Raw genomic sequence first — 7627 nt, 5'->3', positions numbered from 1 at the left:
TTTTAAAAAAAAAAAAAAAAAAAAAAAAAAAAAAAAAAAAAAAAAAAAAAAAAAAAAAAGATGAAGCCCCTATCTTGATTCACTAAATTCTGATAAATATTTCATATATTCATAATCTATTTTCATAAATGTTGGAGAATTCTTTAAGCCTCAGTGTAATCATCACAAAGATTTCTTCATATATGTTTTTCTTCATTCATTCTTTCATTTTTTTTTTTGTCTTTTTTTTTTTTTTTACTGACCGGTAACGGGATCGCACCCCTCAGTGTTGCGCCTGCACCACGCTCAGCCAGTGAGCGGGAACCGGTCTCCACACGGGATCCGAACCCTCGCCGGGAGCGCCTGCGCCACCGGGCCGGCCCTTCATTCATTCTTTCATTTTTTTTTTTGTCTTTTTTTTTTTTTTTACGGACCGGTAACGGGATCGCACCCCTCAGTGTTGCGCCTGCACCACGCTCAGCCAGTGAGCGGGAACCGGTCTCCACACGGGATCCGAACCCTCGCCGGGAGCGCCTGCGCCACCGGGCCGGCCCTTCATTCATTCTTTCAAAAGGAATTTTTTATTGTGGTACTATGTACATATCATAAAAGTTACCATTTAGCCATTTTTTGGTGTACAGCTCAGTGGCATTAAGTATGTTCACATTGTTGGACAACCATCACCAGCATCCGTCTCCAAAACTTTTTCACCTTTCCAAACTGAAACTCTGCACTCATTAAACAGTATCTCCTCATTCCTTCCTCCCCGCATTCCCTGGCAGCCACCGTTCTACTTTCCATGTTTACAAATTTGACTACTCCATGTACCCCATATAAGTGGAATCATACAATATTAGTCCCTTTGTGTCTGCTTATTTCACTTAGCATAATGTCTTCAAGAATGATCCATGTTGTCGCATGTGTCAGGATTTCATTCCTTTTAAAGCCAAATAATATTTCATTACTTAGTATGTATATACTGCATTTTGTTTGTCCAATTTTCTGTCGATAGACATTTTGGGTTGTTTCCACCTTTTGGCTCTTGTGAATAGTGCTGCTATGAACATTGGTGTACAAATACCTGTTTGAGTCCCTGCTTTCTTTGGGGTATATACACAGAAGTGGAATTGCTGGATTATATGGTAATTCTATGTTTAATTTTTTGAGGAACTGCCATACTGCCTTCCACATGGCTGCCCCATCTTACATTCCCACCAGTAATGTGTAAGGATTCCAATTTCTCCATATCCTTGCCAAAGCTTGTTATTTTCTGGTTTGCTGCTGTTGTTGTTATTATTGTTGTTTTAATAATAGCCATCCTAATGGGTGTGAAGTTATGCTGTTTTTATCTGCATATGTCCTGATTTATTCAGCTTAATGAACTTGGCCTGAAAATTATCCATTTTCTTAATTTTCTCATATAAATCTGAAATAGTTTAGTGATAAATTATTGGTCACTAGCAAACAAATACTCAGTACACATTTGAAAACGGAGCCTTTCTCAAGAAGCTTTTTTTTAATTAATAAACTTTTTTTTAACAATTGTAGGCACAGAGTTTTCATATACCCCTTTCCCCCAACCACCCAATTTCCCCTATTTTTAACATCTTGCTTAACATCTTTAACATTTAATATTAGTATGGTACATTGGCTACAACTGATGAGCCAATACTGACACATTATTAACTAAAGTTTATAGTTTGCACTGGGGTTCACTCCTTGTGTGTACATTCTGTGGATTTTGACAAATATTTAATGACACATATCCACTATTAGAGTATCCTACAGAATAATAGTTTCACTGCTCTAAAAATTACCTGTGCTCTACCAATTCCTTCTTTCCTCTCTTTCCACCCCCACCCCCCATTCCCTGGCCACCACTGATCGTTTTACTGTTTACTTTTTACTGTTTCTAGATTGTCATATAGTTGAAATCATACAGTATGGAGCCTTTTCAGATTGGCTTCTTTCACTTAGCAATATGCATGTAAATTTCCTCCATGTCTTTTTGTGGCTTGATAGCTCATTTCTCTTCATCACTCCTTAATATTTCATTGTCTAGATGTACCACAGTTTATTTACCCATTCGCCTATTGAAGAACATCTTGGTTGCTTCCAGCTTTTGGCAATTGTGAATAAAGCTGCTATAAACATTTGTGTGCAGGTTTTTGTACGGACCTAAGCTTTCAAGTCATTTGGGTAAATATCACAGAACGTGACTGCTGGATCATATGATAACAGTATGTTTAGTTTTGTAAGAAACTGCCAAACTGTCTTCCAAAGTGGCTGTACCATTTTGCATTCTCATCAACAATGAATAAGAGTTCCTTTTGCTCCACGTCCTCATTAGCTTTTGGTATTGTCAGTATTTTGGATTTTAGCCATTATAATAGGTGTGTAATGGTATTTTTTGGTTTAGTTTGCAGTTTCCTAATTACATATGATGTTAAGCATCTTTCCATATGCTTTTTTGCCATCTCTGTATCTTCTTTGCTGAGGTGTCTGCTCAGATCTTTTGCCTATTATTTAATTGTGTTGATTTTTTGTTCTTGTTTTTGTTTTCTTATTGAGTTTTAACAGTTCTCTGTTTATTTTGGATACCAGTCGTATTAGTCCATTTCTATTGCTTATAACAAAATACTTGAAACTGGGCGATTTATAAAGAAAACAAAATTTATTGCTTACAGATTCTGAGGTTGGGAAATCCAAAGTCCATCTGGTGGTGGTGACAATGACCCAGTGGTCTCACATTACAAGATGGTGGAAACAGAGACAGCAGAGAGAAAGACAGATCCTCCTCTTCTTTTAAAGCCCTCAGAACCACGCCCCTGACCACCATTATTAATCCATTCACTACGTCATGGTCCTACAATCCAATCACCTCTTCAAGGCTCTACCTTTCAATTACTATAATAGGATTTCCCACCCTCTTAACAGTCACAGTGGGGGTCACATTTCTAATACATAAAACTTGGGGATTACAATTCAAGCTTCAATGAGTTTGGGGGGAACGTAATTCAATCCACTACGCCTCAGTCCTTTACCTGATATTTATCTGTTTTGCAAATATTTTCTCCTAGTCTATGACTTGTCTTTCATTCTCTTAGCATCTTTTGCAGAACTTTTTTATTTTAATGAAGTCCAACATATCAATTTTTCTTTTATGCATTGCACTTATGGTGTTATAGCTAAGAAATCACCAAACCCAAGGTCACCTAGATTTTCTCTTATGTTATCTTCTAGAAGTTTTATAGTTTTGCATTTTACATTTAGGTCTATGATCCACTTTGAGTTAATTTTTGTGAAAGGGGTAAGGTCTGTGTCTAGATTCTTTTTTTTTGCATGTCCAGTTGTTCCAGCCCCATTTGTTGAAAAGACTATCTTTTCTCCATTGAATTGCCTTTGCTCCTTTGTCAAAGAACAATTGATTATATTTGTGTAGGTGTATTTCTGGGCTCTCTGTTCTGTCCATTGATCTGTGTGTCTATTCTTTCACCAATACTACACTGTCTTAATTACTATAGCTTTATAGTAAGTCTTGAAGTTGGCTAGTGTCAGTCCTTCAATATCATGTTGGCTATTCTGTGTCTTTTGCCCCTCCATAATAATTCTAGGATCAGTTTGTCAATATCTACAAAATAACTGGCTGGGGTTTTGATTTGGATTGTATTGAGTCTATAGATCAAGTTGCAGAATGTTTAGTTTTTATATCCATGTACATAAAATATCTATCCATTTATTTAGATCTTATTTGATTTCTTTCATCAGAGTTTTGTAGTTTTCCTCATATAGATCTTGTACATATTTTGTTACATTTACACCTAAGTATTTCTCTTTTTGTGTGTCTTTTTTTTTTTTTTTTTTAAAGATGACCGGTAAGGGAATCTTAACCCTTGACTTGGTGCTATCAGCACCACGCTCTCCCAAGTGAGCTAACCAGCCATCCCTATATAGGGATCCGAACCCATGGCCTTGGTGTTATCAGCACCACACTCTCCCAAGTGAGCTACAGGCCAGCTCTTGTGTGTCTTTTTAAAAGATTCATCCATAGGAGAACGATAATAATAAGGAAATAATAATAGGCCAATGTAAATGGCATTATCTTTTTAATTTCAAATTTTAATTCTTCATTGCCGGTACATAAGAAAGAAATTGACTTTTGTATATTAATCTTGCAACATTGCTATATTTGCTTATTAGTGCCAGGATTTTTTGTTTTATTCTTTGGGATATTCTACATAGACAATCATTATCATCTGTGAATAAAAAAACTTTTATTTGTTGCTTCCAAGTCTATATGTTTTATTTCCTTTTCTTGTTTTATTGCACTACCTGGGACTTCCAGCATTATGCTGAATAGAAATCAGGAGAACAGATATCTTTGACTTGTTCTTCATCTTAGTGAGGAGACATCTAGCTTCTCACCCATAAAATTTTATAACTACTGTTGACTGGTTTTTTTCTTATGGTTCATTTTTATTAAAAGTAAAAATTAAAATTAAGTATACAAAAGAAGGAAAATAACTATAACCCATAGTTCACCATCCAAACACAATATGATAAAATGTGCATATTTTCTTATAATTCTATATATTGGTTATTGCTCTTATGACATCATTAAAATCATACTGATTATTCAATTTGTCATAATTTTCTCAATTACTTTTTTATCTTAAGCATTTTAATGTTACTACATATTTTTTGAAAATGTTAATGACTCTACAACATTTCATCAAATGGGTATTTCATGCTATAGGTTATTATGCCTTTATGGATGGATCTTTAAATTATTTCTACTTTCTCTCTGTCATATAGAAGACAGATATAAAAATATTTTACATGGAGTATTTTATATATTTAAAGTTAATGTATTATGATAAATTTTTTAAATTATTGGATCAAAAGATATGAAAAAAATTTGGTTCATGATATATTGGAAAATTACTTTCCATAAGTATTGTACAAATTTACATTACAATAAGCAGTGTCTTACAATCTCATCAACATTGGTTTTCATCACTTATTTTCCTTCTTTTGTATAGTATGTGTTTTTAATTACTGGTGATTTAAATTTTTTTCATTAAGGGCTGGCCCACGGCTCACTCGGGAGAGTGTGGTGCTGATAACACCAAGGCCGTGGGTTCGGATCCCATGTAGGGATGGCCAGTTAGCTCACTTGGGAGAGTGTGGTGCTGACAACACCAAGTCAAGGGTTAAGATCCCATTACCAGTCATCTCTAAAAAAAAAAAATTTTTTTTTTCATTAGCTATATAGCTGCATTTCCTCTTTTGTATATTTTTTATTCATGTTGTTTGCCCATTTATGTGTTAAAGATTTAGTGTTTTTCTTATTGATTTACATGAATTACTTATGGCCATTTGCCTTCTAGATTTGCTCTAATGTTTTACAAATTTATTTGCCATTCAATTTTTAAATCTTTCATACATTTTAGTTATAGCTAAATTATTTATATTATTTTACATAAATATGAACATATAATTATATATAAACTATGTTTATATAATTTAACATTTCTGTTTTTTTCTAGTTTTCTGTGGCTATATATATTTTAAATAGTGGTAAAATACACATAATATTAAATTACCATCTCAACCCATAGTGGATTGAATTATGTCCTCCCAAAACTCTCTGAAGTTTGAATTGCATTCCCCAAGTTTTATGTATTAGAAACTTAGCCCCCACTGTGACTATTAAGAGGGTGGGAAATCCTATTATGGTGATTGAAAGGTGGAACTTTGAGGAGGTGATTAGATTGTAGGACTGTGCAGTAGTGAATGGATTAAAAATGGTGGTCCTGTGTGGTTGGGAGGGCTTTAGAAGAAGAGAAAGGAAAAGTCTGTCTGTCTCTCTCTCTGCTCTCTCATCTTGCAATGTGAGACCCCTGGGTCACTGTTGCCACCACCACATGGACTTTGGACTTAGCAGCCTCAGAAACTGTAAGCAATAAATTTCTGTTTCTTTATAAGTCACCCAGTTCCAGATATTTTGTTATAGGCAACAGAAATGGATTAATACACAGCCATTTCTGTGACTATATATTTTTGAGAATCTAAATTATTAACTTTAAAATTTTATTTCATAAATAGTGAATTAATTGTACCAACTCTATTCATTCAATAGACAATTATTAAGCATTTACTCTAAGTAATCATAGAAATTCAGATAAGATAGTCTTACAGTTTAGTGGAGGAGACAAACAACTCCAGGATTATGTGATAAAGGGGGAAATAAAGGTACACATAGTATACTATAGGTACAGTCATTCATTCAACATACACTTTAGTGACTACTCTATGTCAAGTACTGTGCTAGGCCCCCAATATTCAATAGGGAACTAAACAGTCATAGTCCCTATTTTGTTNCCAGTTCCAGATATTTTGTTATAGGCAACAGAAATGGATTAATACACAGCCATTTCTGTGACTATATATTTTTGAGAATCTAAATTATTAACTTTAAAATTTTATTTCATAAATAGTGAATTAATTGTACCAACTCTATTCATTCAATAGACAATTATTAAGCATTTACTCTAAGTAATCATAGAAATTCAGATAAGATAGTCTTACAGTTTAGTGGAGGAGACAAACAACTCCAGGATTATGTGATAAAGGTGGAAATAAAGGTACACATAGTATACTATAGGTACAGTCATTCATTCAACATACAGTTTAGTGACTACTCTATGTCAAGTACTGTGCTAGGCCCCCAATATTCACTAGGGAACTAAACAGTCATAGTCCCTATTTTGTTTTTTAAGAGAGAGCGAGAGAGCGACAGAGAGTGCTTAATAAATTTATAGTGTTATTTATTGATTTATTGTGTGATACATGTCTTAATAGAGAAAACATGGGCTGCCATGGGAACACAGAGGAGATCCATCTAAATCCAATCAAACTGGGGAGTCAGAAAGGCTTTCCAGAGGAGGTTTTCCTCCAGAAAACCTGGGTTTTAAAAAACAGACATAAGTTAGATGAAGGGGGAAACACATGGTATACAGACAGCACACATACCAAGGCACAGGGGTATGAGCAAGCAGGATATGTACAACTTTTTAAAATTCTCTGATAGCTGAAGAGAAGGGTGCTACATGTAGTCAACTGATGAGAAATGGAGCTAAAAATGTAGGCAGGAGCCAGAACAAAGTGTCTTTCATGCTAAATCCTAGAATCACTTCCTGGAATAATCTTTCCCTCTCATATAAAACTAAGAGTAATGTTCCTTGAGCACTTATTATGTGTCAGTGTCTGTTCTAAGTGTCTTACATGTATTAACTCACTTAATCTTCACTATAATCCATGAAGGACATATTATTATTATGCCTTTTCTTACATAAGAGGACACTGAAGTGCAAAAATTTAGATAACTTTTCCCACGTCACACAGCTATATTTAAACTCAGGCAGCCTGGCTCTGGAGGCCAATCTATTAACCACTCTGCCTCTCATTAATACATGATACTTCAAATACTTAAAACATTAAATTTTTAAAAGGCTATCTGGAAGCTATAGATTCTGTACTGTATTTCTTTCTATTTATTCTTACTCCAGAATCATACTGTTTAAAATGTTGAGGTTTTTATGTTTTAATATCTAAAAGTAGTCTCTGCCTTCACTATTTTCTTTTT

Source organism: Galeopterus variegatus, unplaced genomic scaffold (assembly GCF_000696425.1).
Source record: "Galeopterus variegatus unplaced genomic scaffold, G_variegatus-3.0.2 Scaffold2498, whole genome shotgun sequence".
NCBI classification, from domain to species: Eukaryota; Metazoa; Chordata; class Mammalia; order Dermoptera; family Cynocephalidae; genus Galeopterus; species Galeopterus variegatus.
The sequence above is the reverse complement of the archived record's forward strand: the minus strand, read 5'-3'. Positions refer to the sequence as shown.